Genomic DNA, 20,379 nt, shown 5'->3' with positions numbered 1-20,379 from the left:
TCTCTCTCATTCATTGGTAATTATGATTCCTAGAGTAAGTAAAAGTTAAGCAATATTTTTTTTCTTTGTAGCCGTTTTCATTTTTGAGAAAAAGTCCATGAGATGACGGATAAATCGTATTTTTCTCACTATCTTTTTTTGTATCTTCGTTGAATGAAGAACTGAAAATGGGTAAAAACATCGTAAATAGTGCTATAGAGTCCCTTACCGAACAAAAATAAAGCACATTAATCAGCTCATAAAATTTTAACAGACCTAAATGGTTTGGAAAGTACATCTGTGGAAATAGAAATTAACTCTTAACTTCTTTCCAGACTCCTCTCCTTCTGAGGAAGACCCTGGGAGTTAAAGCGAAAGCTCTCGAGACCTTAGAAACCGGTCATCATTTATCCTCTGGGTGGGCGGGGGGCAGGGGTCAGAGAATTTTGTTTGTGTCATTATAAAATTCAACTGATCCCCCATAAGGCTATGCAATATTATTCTGATCCCGCCTGAGCCAATTTTGTGGCAGTCAATTTTGGTAGTCCCCCTTTAAACCTAATGGATGATGACTGATCCCACCCGGCTCCTTTGTTCCTCGAAGCTCTCAGTTTCCCTCGAGCGTCGTGCTCTGTCTGCGGACAATTATTTGGGCATATTTCGGATACTGGTGTGCCGAAGTATGATTTGGTTGTTAACGAGAGGGTCATCTCTGTTTTACTATTGAAGACTCCAGGTGGTGGCTGCTTCATCTGATTCTTTTCTAAGCTCCTGAGAAAAGGTTGTTACTTAACTCTCAGATGAAAAAAGGAAAATAATTAGCTGACGGCCGTTGAACTTGTTATCTGTGTCAAAGGTTGACTTGCTGAATTAGTTGTACATATATCTGAACGTGGTTTTCTTGTAATTGGCCTGTGTAACATGGGAATATTTAAGGGTTGTAACTTACAGCATTCGCAGCTTGACCAACTGAGAAAATGAGTCATCTCGTAACTTCCTGATCTTGTTCCAGCGTAGCCATCTAAAGGAGTTGAAACTTTGTTTAGCCACCACACAAGAGAGTATCACTGCTGTGTTGGTAAAAAGAGGAAAGAGGCGGGAGGGGTGGGCGACGCTATACAGCTAAAGCGAGAAAATCTGCAAGGAGGATCATCTTCCGTATTCTCCCTGCCTCATTTTATCACAATGGCCGAACAGGATATCTAGCGTATGTAAATAGGACGAATACAAAAACAAACAAACAAACAATCATAACTGCACAGAGATAGCAAAGGAAATTGTTGCATCTAGATCACCAAAATCCTGTGATAGCGTTGTTTTAGTTACCTCCATCTATTCAACATTGCCAATCAACAAACCAACCCCCCCTGTTTTACTGCCATGGCTCATAACTGACTACACCCACCAAGCGTCAGACATTAAGCAATACGTAACTCATTGCGCGTCATTATCAACATAAGCATATATATTGTCTACTCACAAGATGGCCAACTCGGTGTTGTTATCGAAGACTCCAGGTGGGAGCTCCTCTATTTGGTTGTCATCCAAATCCCTGAATGGGGGATTAGTATCCTTGAGTAAAGTCGACCGTTTCAAGTTTGTGTATTCCTTTCCCCTCGCCCCCCATCCTTCACCCCCCCCCCCACCACTTATCAATTAAAAGAAGAACTGATACTTACAATTTCTCCGTAGAAAAGGGCAAGTGACGTGGAACAGACTGTAAACGTTTTCTTGTACATTCAACGCGGGTAACGGCGCGCATAATTCCAACTGCCGTGGTACACCGGCAGGGATCTGGACACCCTAGAAAGAAGGGAAAAAGATATGCTTTTATCATCGTATCGTTTGATGTAAGTTAGTGAATACCTGTTTGTCTATTTTGTCGGAAATGCTGCAAGAGTGCATTTGAGTCCTCTGAAAAAGCCTCAAAGTTCCTCATGAACACTCAATACTAAAGCGGGTAAGTTCCAAGAGAATCTGTGGTGCTGCGTCTGTCGCTCTGACGAAGGGCTAAAGCTCGAAACGTTAGCTTTCAAACTCTTCACGGTGGCCACTTTACGACATCAACTCAGTTGATAATACTAGATTACCCTGTAACAGTCAATAACAATCCAGTCTAAGGCAAGAGAATTTTATGCTGGATCAACAACACTATTGTGTCAGCCTTTTAGGTGCGAAGACAGGTTAAAAAGCGATAGGACTTGTTAATTTACTACCAACGTATAGAAACTCTGCAATTTGCGATATATTTCCCTCCTAGCCTTATTAGGTTAAGAATCACATTTTTATAACTAAAACTCACTCTCGATGACAAGACGGATTCGTTTCTTGCCAGAAACTTCCTGCTTGTTCACCTCACAACTGTAATCATCATTGTTTTCTCCAGTGATGTTCAGCTTATACTGTACACTTGTACTGTTCTGTACCACAGTGCCGTTCTTTCTCCAAACAATGACTGGTGCCGGTGCTCCTTGTGCTGGACACCAAAGAGATGAGGAATGATTGAGAAGAACGAACTGAGTCTCGGCCACTTTATCAAGGTTGGGTTTGACTGGAAAAAAATAAAAAAATAATAATTCTTCGCAATTACAAAAGCAGTTGAGTACAAGAAGCACTAGCTATGGCCATTTTTCTTTCATCGGAAATGTAAAACTCCCAAATTGCACATTGTGTCTTTCAGTGGGTTAAAAAAATTCAGTCAGTAAATACTCGCCTGTTGCATTAGCTGTTTTGTTACTGTACGAACCGCTGAAACGGTAATTGGATGTATCTGATTTTCTCAACCACAAGCTCTGTCCACTGGATCGCACAACACCAGAAATGTTTCTCCCACAAAATACACCAAGAATACTGGAAGACTTGTTGTATCCATCGCGAACCTCAAGGTACATGTCATCAATGCATGGTGTTGGTTTTGAAGTCTTCAAGGTGAAACTCAGTTCCACATAATGTCCTTTTGGAGCTTGCAAGAGTTGAGTTGCGTGAAACGATGGGACAACTCCCTGAGGGCGTACTTCAACTATTAATGCAACTGCTTGTAAAATCAAGAAAAAATGGGAGTACACCTCACCAATTCAATTGAAACAGAGCATCTTGAGTGGAAGCTTGTTTTCAAAGACGTTTATGGAAACGCTTAACTTGAAATGACGTTTTTATTAAAAGCTTTATACGTTAGACACCGCGGAGACTGGTTATATGAAAACTATATGGAAGAGACATCACATAGTGCTGAGCAAAAGGGGGACAACAGATGAAACTGTATCAACAGTATCACACATTCAAAAGGATAAAGGAAGCTTTCGACTTAACCCTTCCCGAGTATACATAAATTTTAATCTAATATAGACCTCATTCGGCATGAAGTCTTTCTCAACTGAAACTCTTTCGACTGCTTAGCGTTCACCTCATTTCACTGGACGTGTGTGATTTAGACCGGTGAGAATTCAACAACAGAGAGCCTGCATTTTTTAAATTTCTCTCCGATTTTTGAGTAATGAAATACGCCTCCTTTACTTTTGGAATTGCCAATAGCTGATATGATTTGTGGTCTCTTTGACAGACGGCTCTGCTTAGGTCGATAACAAACCGCTCTTCGAGAAAGGAGGCAAAGCTCCTCTCTCAAATAGACCGCTGACCATGTAAACATTGCCTCTCTTTGTTCTCCACTTCTCAGAAGCCAGTGCATGCTCAAATAACAAATCAATATTTGCAAGTTTCGAAATTTCCGAATTTTCTGCGGTTGAAAAAGAATTTCAAATGGCTTTGATCAAGTTTACGGTCAACATTCCGAGATTATTACATCTTATAGCGATTTTGAAATTGGCCAAGGGTGAATAGTGTTCGTAACTTAGGCGGATTACTCGCCGATGCTTTGAAACCTAACATGATCTGTAGATATTCAGAGATATCTAGACAGCATTGACGTCATTAACTTCCTTGTTTTGAATTTTAAGCACTCAAATTAAATATGCCGATTTCAGCATCGTGCAACCAACGAAAACAAAAATTGGTAGGAAGAAGATATCGCAGGTCGATAAATAAACCACAATAAATTCTCATCGCTATTAAAAAATTTCTTTCCCTTAAATACATATTTCATCTTTCTTTTCGGTGTCCGGTTTGCTATCAAAATTTGTTGGCTGAAATTTTCCAATTAAGCGTCTTTTGGACAGGTTTTTGCCATAGGAAATGCAAATGACATAATTACGCGAGCGTGCATTCGGTGCCGAACGACGAAAAGTGAAAAGATTCTGAACACCGTTGATGAGGTTGGTTTTTTCTGTTTTCTTTTTTTTTTTTAATATATATATAATTTTAGAGATGATTGTGACGTAGTACATGGTATCTGGAAATTGAACGAAGAAAAGCAATAACATATTTTGTTTTATCGAGCATATGCACTGGATAAATTACGTCACGAACATGGTCTGCAGCGCACGTAAACCAGCGATCAGACTCGAATGAGAGGCGAAAATCAACTTCGGCGCTGTGTTGTCTCATAATTTCTCAGGGAGCAGTAACTCTATTTTCGTAATGTCCCTTAGTAAGATTTCTCCACAACATGTCTCTCCCGTGCGCGTGTCGCTTGCTTTCTCCCGAGTTGACCTTTTTCGGGCCAGAATATTTGAGGAAAACGTGAGGTATTCTTATAAGAACACATACTTTAAGTCTGAACGTAGCAATTTCCAATCCTTTGAAATAGGTTTAAATAAAAACATTTCAGTCGCTTTAATTGACACTCTATGAAATAAAGACAACAGTGCTTACAGAAAGCAATAATGAAACCCCAGAAAGTCCTTCTGGACACCATCTTCTTGTTTTCAGCAATTGGCTGATGAGAAGTTTGAAGATTGAGTTGAGTTTAAATAATATAATCAAATAAAGTAAAATGATCGGGAATGTATTTAATTTATCTGGTAAAATCCCCTTGTATGTTCTTAGAATCTCACTGGAACTTCTCTGAGCCACATACTACACATTTGACAGTAAGAACAGGTTGAATGATTATAATATTATGAAATTATCCTTTTGCCAGAAAAGAAGGGTTGTAAATAAATTATTTTTATGTTTACTTCTCCCCTACCTTTGCAATTACATTTTCCCCAATGAGGTAATTCTTAAGGAGGTTTTTTTCTTCAGTTTTTCTTTCTTTTATTTCCGCTTCTCTGTATGAGCCAGAAAGAACGTGTCGCGGTAAACAGTTCACCGGATATAAAAACGCGAAAATGTTGTTATTGTTATAATCGCGGCGGAGAATGTCTAAATAAATATTAACAAATAGTAGTGAAAAAATTTCAGGAATCAATGGAAAAATTTCTATTTTTCCCTTTTTAAGGTTGCGCAGTATTTGATGTCAGACCTGAGTAACTATGAATTTTTCCTCGGCTCTTGAAGAACACTTATGTAGTAATTTATAATTGCAATGTTTACATATTGAGGTTGCAAAATACAAGTTTTTTTTTAACCCTTAACTGGGTTCTTTTGCTGTCAAATTCACTGACGTCTGATCGTATCTTTCCGTGTATCGACCTTTTAAGTATCAAAAAGAAGTAAATACCTGAAATATATTTCCGCTGCTCCCTCACTTCGATTCAGATCGAATGCCCTAAAACAGCGATGAAGTCATATAAAGAAAGCCGGCTGCATACAGCTTTTTCAGATCATTACCTTAAAATGAAAATTATTGTGAAAGAGTTTTCTATTAACCTCAAGTCATTATGGAACGTCCTCAAACATCCGTCCCATAACGTCTGCAATTATGCCTTCAGCCAGTTTTACATTTTTATGAACATTTCAAGGCAAAAGGTCAACTGGAGCGCACACAGAAAAGGCACAAAAGCCAGTGCTTCAAAATAGTTCAAACACATCCGGCCCTCGGCGAAATAAATGCAAATGCTCCGGAACGCACTTTTCAATATATTTCAATCTTGTCTTCCCTCTAAATAACATATCTTCGCCTCTTGGAAGATTTATGGAAGGACTGAACATCACAAAAGAGAAATATTATACAAAGATGCATGTTTTGTCATCACCGTCAGAAAGTTTACGATAGGGAAAAGTGATTGAATGTTTAATATATTTTGCCTACCTAGACTAACAGATACATGGGATACATGCATGGGAACAGATACATGCAAGAATGAAAACAGACGCCGTTGAATTATCATACGACCGTTCTTCAAAATATCAATCAGTAGGTGTAATGTCACCAATGTTTGGATGTTTTCTTAGCCTCCGATCGAACAATTGTTACAAACGAACAAAGTATTCCACCCGCCAATCAGAAAAATTTAGACGGAAAGCCAATAACATTTCTCAGAGGCAGGAACAGTTTGGGTCCTAAAACTAAGATAAAACTGTCCGTAGACACGTCCAATCCAACGATTTGTCCAGATATCACAGGCTTCCTTAGTCGGCAGCTGCAAGAAATTGGCAACAAATCTAGCTGGATTAACATAATTCTACCAAATAAAGGCAAGAGTTTGATGGGAAAAGTATCACTGAATTTATATTAACTTATAAGGGAATTGATCGCTCCTATATAAGAAATTGAGGTTAATTAATTTCTAGCACTTTTCCTTCCTATGATGTAACATCAAACAGTCTGGCAGCCTCCATTTGTAAGGAGTTACAGAAGAAATTAATTACAAGTTTATTTTATATATCTAGGTGAAGTTCTATGAAGCCAAAATATTTTCATCATAGGCAAAAGCCTGCGCAAATAGGATTCTCCTAAAAGTAAATAGTCAATCTTTTGATGCGATCGTCCTTTCAAAAATGTTTCTTAGCCTTTCTATTTACCAAACTTTGCAAAGTTTGTAAAGAATATTTTGCAATAGAAGCTACATACCAGTTGATTATGTTATTCACGAACTTTCAGGAAAGAGAGATCACTGTATTTTTAATGAATTAAAACACGAGGATTTCTTACTTTATAATTTTCATCCTAGTTCTGAAGAATCACTGATATGTGCGTTTTATTTAAAAAGCAGTAATAATAATAACAATAAAAAAGACACTAAAAAAGATATGTCCACCTTCCAAGCAGATCCTGTATAAGACTAAAGCTGTTTTAATAAATTCAATTTTAAGTATAATTTAGTCATCATTATGCAGTCTTTGATTTCTCATATTTTTTAAATTTTAAATCCTTCTATTTGTTTGCAGTCGAACATCTTGATATCATTATGAATTGTTAATATTATTATTATTGTTATTATTACTCTATATTTTCGTTAATATTATCACTGGTAGTTTGCTGAAGGCTTACACAAGCAACTTCTAAGATAGAAATCATGCTGGTCGAAGTTTAATCTCAAAATTTAATCCTGTCCCCAAAATGGTTGCTATCGCCAACAGCGATTGTCTCATGCACTGCCTTACTATTTTTGGTCAAAAATTCCAATAGCAATAAAAATCTGTCACAGTATTTTTTATTAAATGGGTGTAACCTTTATCACGATAGCGAGTTTCGTCAACCCAGTTTGTGTGATGACGATTGTTTACTGGAACATATTCATCGTTGCTCGTTCGCACGCGCGAAGAATTAACTCTCAATCGACGCAATGTGATCCCGTAGGATCGGGACACTCCAAACGAAGGTTGAAGCGGGAACTTAAAGGAGCAAAGACTTCTACCATCATAATGGGCGCCCACTCTCTCTGCTAGTGCCCGCTGTTTGTTTTCTATCTTGTGTACACCTACATGTCTTTACAGGTAACAAAGACATTTACAGCTATCGATCATGTTATTTTCTTTCTTCGATACTGTAATTCGCTCTTTAACCCTCTTATTTACAGTGATATCAACAGACAATTTCGAGCCGGCATTAAAAGATTTCAAAAAAGCAATTAATCAAATCGATATCAAGATTTTAATCAATACAATCTTCCATCTGTTTTCGTCAGAATCCTACTCTGGCCATGTTGGAGGTTGTTTCTTGGAAAGTGGGAGGCTGCTACCTTACTTAAAAGCAATTTTCTGAGTCGAGAAAAAAATATATATTCCAAACGGCAATTTTGCGAGTGGCTCGACGTGTTTAACTGCACGAAAAAAGCAGACCTTAGGAAAAGCCGCGTAGAAATGTGCAGAGGTTTATCAGGCGCGTGCAAGAAACCTTCTCTTCTCGTTGCCATTTTTCTTTAACTGTCTCGAAACATAGACGAGCCCTTGAAATCTTTTCCTGTTTTCTTCAATATTCACCAGTATATTTTTATGCTTTTCCCGTTGACGCGCAACTAGTGCTAAATTCTTTTAAAACAGAGATGTACCAGCTTCTTCTCTTGAGTTACAAATATGCTCATATTGTTACGGTTTGATGTTTTAATATGCTCTGAATCAAGGCTCGTATTTCAATGTAATCCTGGAGGATCTATCTAAAATAAAGAAATATATTTACACATCCCTTATGAATCGTTGAGTATTGATTTCTCTGTTTAATGCAAATGTCTCTTTTTTTTCTGTGAGTTACTATTGACAGTATCTGAATGTAATATTTATTTTTTTCACCATTTTAGAGGCATATTTCGTGAAATTAAGCACAAAAAAGTAGCACTACGAAACTCTGTTTCATTTTGTTTTATTGTTTCAGTCAGTCTTCTAATAACAGTATGTAAGAGTTATTTTTTTACCATTCTAAAGGCATCATGTGTCGTGTAATTTCAAACGAACTGTGTCAATACGAAACTCTGTCATATTTCATTTTTTGTTTCTGTCAGTTTTCTTATGACAGTATGCGAATGTAATATGCTTTTAAAAGGCATCATTTTACGTGAACTTTCAAACGAACCGTGTCATTAAGAAACTCATTTCTTTTTTAATTTTTTCTGTCAGTTTTTCTGAAGACAGTAAGTGAATGCAATATTTATGTTATCGCTGTTCCGAAGGGAAAATATTTGTAAAAAATTCGATCCAAGCGCAAAGTGAAATAGTAGAAAGTCTAATAGGTCACTGTTCCCTTTATCTGCAAACCAATTTTTTTTTTATTGTGGCACGATAAGTTACCTAATATGACAGACCCCCAAATGTTATTCGTTCATGTACCCTTTTGAACCAAACCTGATTTCACTTTCTTTCTGGAAATGATTATTATCATTCCACATTTTAATGTCTTAAAAGACAAACCGAACTTTTAATAAGGTAATCTTAAATTATCATTTCAGATAATGGGAAAAACCACGGTAACACGAATGATTCTATTCACAACAGATAAGTAAAAAATATTTCACAAGTGATGCAAGTGAAAATCTTTTACCTCAATCTAACAGAACCGCCACTGAAAGGCACTTTGGAAGCAACTCTTAATTAATGTTTAAGGGTTGCCTTACGGGAAAAATCTGCAAATGTCATGCCCTAACTTCTGCACGTATACTGTTCGTTTTTTTAATAAACCATAACACAGCGGCAAAATGAGTGCGTAAGCTTCGTGTTCCGGGTCGATGAATTTGCGTTACTGACCACGAGTGAGGTCAAGACGGCTGGATATTGGCCGAGTTCTTAGTAACGAAGCTGAAATCCAGCCATATTGACAGAACAAGCTTGATCAATAAAGGATTTTTCGTATTAGGAAAATATTTCGCTTCAATAAGAAATCAAGAATGACTTGATTATTTCGAGAGATGGGAAAGAAAGTCCACTGCATCCTTTAGTAGCACGGTAAACACTCGAGAATCGCTTACGTCTTCTCTATTTTTACTGTCTTCTACCGTGTTTTGTCACTTTATCGCTGACACTGCCCACAAATTATAGACTCTTTTGTAAGTTCACTCAGGAATTTTATTTCTTTCGGGGAACCAAAGCGAACAATCCCGTATGGGCAAGATGGGCCCGTCTTGCCTGTCCGCGGGCACTGCCAGCAATCAAGATATTCTCTTGCAGCGATTTAATGAGATACAATTTTTTTCCGCGTTTAAAACATCCTACAGTCTCATGGGAATGGGACGTATGGGGGTGTAATTCACAGGTTAAGAACGGGAAGATAGCAGGTACTAGAAGATGTTGTTCCTCGTTCATAACTGATGCAAGTGAAATTCAGACAAAATGTTCACATTCTACTAACTTCTGTTACTCGAGCCATAGGTGCATTCAGGGCAATAACTCTTTTTTCCTCACACAAAGATGAAGCTGGCAACAGACTTTTTCTCAAGGTCTTTCACCTACTGAAGAGGTGACGACAAAGAAGCGCTAAATATATAACAGCTGTTATGAGCTTCGTAACCGTTTTAACGATGCCAAAGCTCAATTTGTTTTTGCTGAGCGTGATGAACAACGGAGGAGATTCAGTGGAAACTTTTCAGAAAAAGGCAACCTTATCACTTTTGGTTGGGTATGGAAATTTTGTCATTCCCATTCCTTTACGCGAGAAAAAATTTCTCTCGCGTTACAAGCATGTGCACTAATCCTGCCGCTGTCTCATGGGTCATTGGACTTTTCAAGAAACTCTAGATTTCTAGATAGTGGAAGCATATGTAACTATTTTGCGTCTCATTTTGGTAATTATTCTATCGTTCACCTCGATTTTGAAGCCTTTTGTTAATTGTGTGGCTCGCACATTTGATTAAAATGTGAGGTAACTGTCTAAGGAAAACTTATCCCACGCATAAAAAAATAGAGGATATTTCATGGCCGCGCGGCGATATGAAATTTCTCTTCGAATGTTGAAAAAGCGAAGAGAACGAGTGAAATATTTTTCAACAAGCGGCCATTTAATATTCGTTTATTATATAAACACCAATGAAATACTAAACATTTAACTTTCACATCTTTTTACGCCAAGGCGTGATTTTTATATGTATCATAGCAACAGTGATCGTTTCACGTGTGAAGATAACTTGTTATCCACACTTATGAAGATATCGTGTTTTCGCACCAAAGCTCACTTAGTATTTCCTTGGCCTTTAGCTAGTAAAAAAAAGTAGTTTCATCCAGGTCAGCGTTTTCGTATTGCTCTTAACTATCCACTCTAGGACGTTTTATCATCGAAAACACGTACGTGTTGTTACGTCCATTTTTAACACTCAAAGATCCGAAAACGCAGACAACAGCGACAGTATGTGACGTATTTTTCGTCTACGTTATCTTAAGACCTTGGCCTCTGTCTTTTTAAAATAATATGTTTCAAAAACACTTCACTTTTGGAAACGTTTTCGAAAGGCTTTGTTCCGTAAATTAACGATTTCTGGCATTGTACTGTGGATCTCAGGTAAACTAAGAAATGTATGTAAAAGGAAACTTTCCCAAACAAAAATGCACAATGGTAGAGGGGCATTTAGTTGGTTGACTATTGCACCAATGGGTATAACACAGCGTAGCTAACATTATTATAATTTTCTTGACTTGAGAAACGTAATTTTGGCGGGCTAGTGCTTAGTAATTATGGCTGCCGTCTTTGATTTTTACAACAGCAGAAGGTTGGGAATAGAAAGGAAATTGTAGCAAGGGGGTGAGCGGCGGTAAAAAAGAACAAGAGAGGAGAGGTTAAGATATCTTGCCTTTCCCAGCCTTCCCCTCCCTCCCCCACACCGTCCATGAAATCAAACATGGCCGGTACAGGTCGAATAGACGATCGCGGGCGATCGCGATAAACTTTAGGTCGCCCTCGTATGACGCCTCAGGCTATTTTGAACGCTGAATGTGAAATTTAAAAGCTTTTAGAGGATCCGATGAGTCATTATGGATCCTTCTCCAGTATTTTAAAGCGGCACAATCGTACACTTGGTCTCCATGTTTAAACTGATACCTTCTTCTAACTTAGATTGACGGATTTGAGCTCAGGTCATAAAAACTCCTTTATTCATGGAACAGTACGCGCTGCACTCACGGACATAACTGATAAAGGGGTCAAGTCATATCATTTACTAATCTTAGACAGTACAAAAATTAACCTTGGAAAGAAAAGAAGCCGCGCCGCTTCTTAACAAAACCTGGTTTCACTTTCATGTTGATGTCGTTTATTGCAGAGTGTGACTTTGTTGTTGCGTTTTAAGTGACACTAACGACGCCTGCTACTATAATTCCAGAAGCTCTCAAAACGGTTAGTTTAAAAGTTGATATTCTATATTTCAATCACAAATAATTAACGCTCAGAAGCGAAAACTAAAGCATTTACAGCGAAACTATTTCGCAATGGCATGACTATGATGATTACTGCAACTAATTTAAAAGCATCTCTGGATTTTCAAAGCTGACAAAGTTCATTTGGCATGATACTCATCAAACAAACAATATCTTTCTTCAGGTAGCTACCTAGAAAGTTAAATCGATATTCAATGATTGGGCTCATGTTTTGACTGATTTAAGATGCATAAGTGCCGTTTCCTATTCATTAACTGAAGGACTCAAGAGATGATTACTGGCTGATTGAATCAAGGAACAGAGTCTTCCGCCAAAACAGAGATAAACAAGGACACAAGAGGCACATTCAATCAGGTATATGATTGGGTTGTGATTCATGATTTCGTGATTGCATAGTTTAATTAGCTGCATGCAAAGAAAGCTAAAGAACATCAACGTAAAGGGGGCCGTAAAATATGACGTGCGTGCATGACTCTGTATGGTGTCATTAAGCAAGTGCAATGAATAAGAAAAACTTCTTCCGTTGGTATCCATCCTGAAAACAGTTGCGAGTTGTCGTTATCCTTTCCTTGAAGTAAACTGATTTTCAAACACCTCTTTATTGGAGAACCGTGCGCTTTTCGAAACAGCTTATGTGTGCAGACAAATAAGAGAGCATATTTTCGCGCCAGATTTAGCCTACTGCCAATTTTGTCATGATAATAAAGTAGTTCAGAGGGTGAAAGAAAGCTTGACTCTAAAAGGAATCACCGAATAAAAGATGCAAAGGAAAATTTAGAATAAACAAAAAGGATACTTATAAATTCTACCGATGGCTTTTCAAACCCTGAAATTTCTCATGTCTAAATTAACCTTAATTCTAGCTACTGGTTCTTGTTACAGAGCAGCATTATTTCGAGGGTTCCAACTAAATTTAGTGATTTTATTAATTTTGGTAACATGTAAGGAGATAAATCCTTCCACAACTAGGAACATAATATTTTGATTATTAAATCAATCAATTATGTTTCTTGAGTCTCATCAACAAATACTATACTGGGTCAGCCCTGCAACCAAGCACCATGAGGCTAAAATCAATCGATCAGAGACAAATGCTGTCTATTCTGTCGTTTTCTGTCGCTAAAAAAAATTAACAAAGGTCCTCACAATGCAAATGGAGAAATCAGTAGAACAGATATCGAGGATTAGTCAGTAAAACAGTAGAAATTCTTTTGATTTTCATATTTTGCATCGCTTCCCGGTTGAGAAGCGCATTGTGCTTCCGTCAAATCTGTTGAAATTGTGAATTATTTATAGTCCATGGAATGTAAAAGTGGATCTTGAAAGGCACTTACTTTCAAAACAAGGTCGCTCAAGGACAGGAAACTCGAACTCAAGTGATGACAGCTGAGTTGAAGGATCTTATTGCATTTTGATGCATTTATTATCTTGTGTTTAGTCAAGCTGGATTTTAATTTGTTCGAAACTTGTCTTGACGGAAAAATGAAAGTTTCTTTTCTTTTCCTATAACAAGATTCGTATAAATTCACTTTTTCTATCTTATTAAATGAGATGTGCATTCTTCATCTTAGTTAGCTGTCAACAGTTGAGTTCAAATTTCTTTGTTTAAAGACTCCTGTCTGGGAATTAAATTCCTCGCATCACCGTCAATTCAAGTGTTGACAGCATTAGGAATATAAATTTGCTCCATTTAGATGTTTAGAATATAACGCACCTCCTTGGCACTGACATTTACATTTTATGTTCGTTGGTTTATTTCATTATTACAGCTAACAACGGTATTTCATCAAATAAGCCTATTACAGAAAACACTTTTCTCTTTGGTATACGACGCGTCACTGGTCAGTCGAAAGTTTTCAAAAACATTTTCATTTAGTATGTAGCTTAGAAAGCTATTGGTACGTTATATTATTATGACAGGATATGTCGCACGCTAACGCAATGATTGTCAATCGACGTTGCTCGACGCGCGCGGGGTCGGTAAATATCTACCATTAGCCTCCTTCACTTCGGTGAAAAGTTGTTAACATACTATAGCCTACTACAGGATGTATCTTTAAAGTGGGGGGGCTAACATTTTGCCGAACAACGACTGCGAATAAAAAAATTCTGTCCTGGCTATTAGCGAAACCAATGTCAATGCTGAACTAAGCAATGTCAAACTTCGAGCTTCCAGCCGCTCTCGGCAACTAAACTGTGGCTACCTTTCTTATGTTTGAAATTCTTCTGTAGCGCAAAACATTAAATCAAAAGACGCCATCGCAAGATCTGACATTGACCATCAAAATCTGGGAGTAGCATAAAAACAAAGAACTTGCTACGGGAGAAATGAAAACAGTTCCCTAATAAATAAGAATGGCTGAGGCATGGGAGTCCACCAATAAATGAATCAACAAATGAAGGAGTGAATATATGTGTGAGATAATTACGTAGGAATTTACGGTTTCGGTTCCCTTACGTGGAAAGTTCATATCTCAGGTTTTGTGGGTTTTATGCCCCTAAATGAGTCGAATTGAGTAACTTACAAATTTCTTTAATGCAGTGCAGTGCAGTGAGAAATTGGGCCCGATTAGCAATTTTACATCCTTCAGCTTCTAGTTAGCTCCATTCCCGTATTTTTCATTTATCATCGCAATTCAATTTTGAATCCAGTAATCAATCTCCCTATCCCTTGCAACTGTTTTAAATTGCTATGCTTATAAAGGAGCTCGCAGCACGCGCAGCGTAGCCCCATAATTATACGAGATAGTAGTAACCTATCAAGCTAAAAATTTTTGGACTTGAGACCGTACGATTGACCGTACAAGGTATTACATTTAGCATGCGCGGCCTACTGCATTGCTGGCACCACCTTAGCTATTACGTAATGGAAGGGCGGAAAGAGAAGGTAATGCGAAGGCGCGATTGCGTCAGTACCTTCGATGCCCCAATAGTGTGCGCCAAAAGATACTGGCAGATGACAATGAAGTGCGCATACTTCAAAGCCAAGCTCTAGTGCAGCTTACTGCGGGCACACGATTAACATTACACGAGGGCTTCCCGTGGTCTAGTAGATGTTAACAGGTAAGTTAGTGTTAACAAATGAGTTGAAAAAGTTAATTGACCACCGTAAAGAGTGGTCAGTAGTAGATGTGAAGCCGCGTAATCAAATAACTTGCAACTCGCTTTTTGAGCGGGAAATCAACAACAGCAGTAAAGCTTTGTCAATCGGAGGAAATTATTATAACTCAAGTTCAGAGAGAGAGGGTTTTGAGTGAAAATAGGCTGGAAAGAAAGCGACAGAGCAACCAAAGAAAGCTAGAAGTAAAAGGCGTAAAGCGAGTCGAGAAAAGCGCGCAAGAGTGCTAGAAAGGACGCCAAAATCGGCAGAATACAACGAGAGGAACGCAAAAGAGGCCAAGAAAAGGCATAAGTAAGAAGGAGAATATCTAGCGTAGGAAAGCTAAAGGGAAACACGAAGACGCTCCAGAAAACAGACCGAAAAGAGGTCATCAACCAAGAGAAACAAAAGGATCCGAGAAGGAGGAGGACGTAGGTTGTGTCTTATCTGGGTTTTCACTTACGCTGAGGCCCAGAAAAATTCAAACATTTTTCTTTAATAATCGTCGTTTGACACTAGCTTCAGTTATATATAATTCAAATCACCTTTCGGTAAAACAATGACTTTGACATTCATCGCTTAAAAGCCCTCGAGCCGGTTCATAGCTCGAATAACATTTCAAAGTGTTGGTATTCTTCAAGTTATTTCTTGTGCTATCGCTTGGAATGTTTAATACAGTTGTGGTGTTGAGGGAAAAGAGGTTATCTTATGAATTTTGTTTTGCCTAGAAAGTTTTCAAATGATAGCGAACGGCGTTGGCAAGTTTCTACCTCTTTCTATCTTCAGTCATCTATCGCAAGATATACTCTATACATATTTTTAAAAAAACGCGCTTTGTCGAAGAACTGTTGTTTTACCCCAATAATGAAGCAATGGCTTTTCCCGAAATTGAAATAAAATGAGATTGAGCCAGCGATGTTTATGTTTACATTCAGTCTGACGCGGACAATATTGTCATGTGAGAACTCGTCAAACATCTGAGAATTAAATGACGGACCGTAAATGTGTGGTGTAAACAAAATCACGGGTAAAATGGTCAGTCCTTCTGCGAAATGAGTGAATTTCATTGTTTGGTCATGGTACTTTTCAGCGCTATGTTTTCATGCTCTCTACTCGATGGAGCCACTTTCTCTTCGCTCAACATTTCGAGGCGTACTTAATGCTCGGGTTATGATGAACACGCTTGCGATACATAGAGAATAATACATGGGCGCGCGTAGATATGATTTCTCGTACATATGATTATCATATGTGTCTTAAAATGGGGGATCTCGTTATATTGTGATGATTGAAATATTCTTATGCTTTTAAATGTAACAAATAATTGTGATCAGAATGTGATGTTATGAAACACTTACAATGGAAAAACTTGTTGCTGGTAGCTTATGTCTTAAATTTTTAAATGTTCATGGGAAATGCTTTTCTTTGAAAGCTAAAATACAGAAGTTTTAAAAGCTTCTAGAAATAAGCTGTTTGCTTCACTCCGATGTCAGTTGTGAGTACCTACTATTACAGAGGTCTCTCTAAAAAGATTTTTCGGTATGGTTGTTGTTCGTTGTTGATCTTTGTAGCCAAAGTTTAAAGCTACTAAATGCACTGAACTTCAGTTTTTATGTACACAAGGCACCCTCCGAGGTGGAAGAGTAGAAGACCATAGAGTGATGTTTATTAGGCACTTGCACTTACTGTCATCACATACTCAAGCAATACTCTACATTTATAAAACTGATTAAATGATGTCTTTAATAACTGTACACACTCAATATGGTCCTTACATTTATTGGGACAGTTGTTGAGATTTTTAGAAAGCAAACAGATCAATAGAAGACAATGAAATGAGAGAAACTGTAAACTTTACTATATGATAGAAGAAACGATCACAAAATACTTAAGAGGGGAAACGTGAATTGTGCTAGCCAATTTCCTTTATTGCCCTTAATGTTTTTTATCACATAAAATTTAATTAGTTGTAATATTTGCTTACAATGTGCCAAATCACCACCATGGACTTGATTCTTCTCAGATGTCAACTGGTAAAAGATAGATACTAAAAATAGATGACCGTAAGAAAAAGAGCAAATCTTCAAAAAACTGACACTGAATTGGTGGCGTGATTGATTTGCGATATTTAGAATGACAGCGGCAGGAAAAACACATTGAGCTTTTACCCACTTGTAAGGTAACAAGATTTCTGATTCTGTATTCAAACTGGGCGAGATCGAATTTATTCATATCATGCTTCTTTATGCTTTCTTTACATGGAAAGGTAATTGTGACTGTAGCTTCCCAGATGTTTTCGTAATCTGTCGTAATTAACATTCATAATAAAGTTTCATTTAACATAGAATGTTTCAAAAACTTTCTTCCTTTCTCTTAAATACTATTTACTAGTTCTGGAACACTATTAACCCTTTACACCCTAACATCAGTATGTATATTCTCCTTACTGTTCTCTATACATTTCCTAATGAGCTGGCAAGAAGAATTTGTTTAACCATCAAGAGCTTCTTCACTTTATTACTCTTTCCTTTATTCTCATAACCTTAATGTTTGATTCAGGGGTGATATTTGAAGGAGAAATTAGATGCTAGTCATTCTCAGGGATTTAAGGGTTAAAGGAAGCAAGTTATTAAAATAATATCTAACTTTTTATTCAGGAAATTATTTGAATATGTTAGTAATATTTGATGTTTTAACATATAACAGGATGATCAAGCTAAAGATGGCCTCAAAAAGAAGTGAACTCGACTGTAACAATTTATTGGCTACTTTGGAAACTTGAGCACTTGGTAAATACACCTTGGCTTGCAATTCTGATGATTACAGTTTTCTGAAGTAATTGAAATGTCGGTCCCCATACAGGAAACTCCCACATAACCTGCACAGTCATAAGTTATGAGATGACTTTCGAAAAATGCATTTGTGTCTGTAGAACTATTGTAAGTAAAGTACCACCTGGTGACAAAGAAATTAATGATTTCCTGTAAGCATGAATTTTTGGGAGAAGTTAAAGTGGTAATTTACCTTTTTTGCTAGTATGAATAGGATTTGATGTAATGTGTCTCTCTTAATTTTCAAACTTTCAACTCTTTTTTGATTGTAACTGTCTACCATATCTATTTCTCTGTACCTTAAGCCCTCAAAAGTTGAAGCAGGTGAGACAATAACCTGACATCCTTTGTTTAGAATTGTGTGATTACAATTTTGCTATGTAAGTTGCTACGCTGTATCATATAATATTATCATTTGGATTGCATTAAATACTCTTACTTAAGCTTTCATTAATGCATGGTGTTTTTTACTAATGCTCATACCCAAACTAAACATTGATATAAATAATTGGTCACAAGATATGTGAGTTTTATTAGGTGGGAAACTGGAAAAGCAAGGGTCCCGCTTTTAATTAGGTGATAACCTCAGTACCTTTTTAAGTGAAGAAAGGAAAGCCTGCCCTCTTACCACAGATAGTTCTTTTGTGCATCATCAGTACACATCTAGTCTTATATGTACATGAAATTGATTGTTCCAGGTAGGCTTAAACCTTATAAATTAGTTGTGAAAATTTTTTGACCTGTTGTTGAATGAATGTTTGACTCAATTTCACCTCACTGACCTAAACTAAATTAAAAGAAACTTGAAATTTATTTATTCTCATTTTAAGGTGTGCATCGAAACTTTGAAGTTATGGCAGGCTTAAACTACAGGTTTATAAGAAATCTGCATGCATGAATGTTTTCAACATGTAAAACCGGGATTATGACTACTTCAAATTACTTTACTAGGCGTCATGCGGATACAGGCAGGTGTTGTAAAAAGGTCGCTCAGCTTTTTCATCAGTACACATTTCTTCTTCATTTTCTTTTTTGTTTATTTGGCCTATGCTAAGTTCTAATTTTTCAAACAAATTTTACACTCTCTGGAATATTCATAGATCGCCTAGTATCAGTTAATATTCATGTAATTAAAATGATTACCTGAAATCTTGCATAGCACAATATTTTTTCCATCTAATCCTGATAACAATCTATTATGTGTAGGGATTGGTATTAGCTACAAAATTATAGCAAATTAAAGTTTTGTGCACAGCCTATGCATCAAATTTTTCTAATAAAATTTTGTATCCTTCTTAAAACTAGTTTATCAGAATAAGAATGAGTTTCCAGGCACAAGTATGACTTCCACAATAATAGTTTCCAGGTTTGAAAAAAGTCACTGCCTTAAGCACTCAGTTCTTTTACCTTGACAGCCCAACCTCATCAAAACATTGGCAACAGGCAAGCAAGTTAATGATACATGCAGACAATAGAGTCTATTCCCACATACACCCTCTTAAATCCTGTTAGCTTATTATGGACATGGCTTTTAAAACATGATGTATAATTGCCAAAAATTTTACATTTTCCTGACTAATTATTATGTCATGGTGTTTACAACTTGTGGAAAATGGTGTCGAAATATAATACCAAGACTTACCAGTAGATAGTCAAATGAAACCTTTTTACATATCAAATGTATTTTTGTGTTACATGTTAACATGCTGCAACGACTCTACCTTCCAGTAAATTCAATTATTTGCAAACATGAGAAAATACCATCTAAAACTTTTCAACCCATTTAATATTGCCAATAGCAATATCAACTCAACTTCAAAAGTAAAGAGAAAACTTGATTGATGTTTGGAATTGGTTGCTGTGATGTAAAAATGAAATCCAGGCATTATCTTAAGTTTTCTAGAAATATCTTCATGATCGAATCGAAAAAGTCTCTCTTTGTCATCAAGTTTTATCTATGACATTCTAGTTTTAGCTTGTCTTCCTTTAAAGAAAACGTTCTCAGTGCAATAGACATGTTGGACAAATTTCGTATTTCATTACCAAAAGTTGCTAGGATAATGGACAATTGGCTAAAAGATAATTACATTAGAAGCAGTTACAGCAGAGGTTACCGAATCAAATAGCAGAAAAAATCTCAAAAAGACGCCGTGTATTTCCAGCCAGAGGACGACCATGACGCAATAATAGCAAAAAGAGAAAAAAGTTTTAAAAAAAGTGCAAGTTCAAACAGAAGTTAAAAATTACTTTTCTTTTTAATTTTTACGCTAAACAGAGGAGATTGAAACATTGAGGAAAAACGGTGGGGCAAGCAGCCATACCCGGCAACTTCAAAAGAAGATATACGCGAAGCCCATACGATTCTGGCGTCTTGATTTACTAATTCACTGTTCTCGC

The 20,379-nt window shown here is 37.0% G+C and overlaps 1 long non-coding RNA gene across 1 annotated transcript; it reads left to right on the top strand.

Moving 5' to 3' along the window:
* The first annotated feature begins 11,905 nt into the window (after window positions 1-11,905).
* On the top strand, window positions 11,906-18,499 carry LOC131798301 (uncharacterized). Its single transcript, XR_010716183.1, has 3 exons — window positions 11,906-12,010; window positions 12,312-12,405; window positions 17,858-18,499. It is a non-coding gene; the product is annotated as an uncharacterized lncRNA (long non-coding RNA).
* The last annotated feature ends 1,880 nt before the right edge of the window (window positions 18,500-20,379 follow it).

The sequence above is a fragment of the Pocillopora verrucosa genome, chromosome 1 (assembly GCF_036669915.1).
Source record: "Pocillopora verrucosa isolate sample1 chromosome 1, ASM3666991v2, whole genome shotgun sequence".
Classification (NCBI taxonomy): Eukaryota; Metazoa; Cnidaria; class Anthozoa; order Scleractinia; family Pocilloporidae; genus Pocillopora; species Pocillopora verrucosa.
Note: the sequence above shows the minus strand (reverse complement) of the source record. Positions and strands in the feature narration are given on the sequence as shown.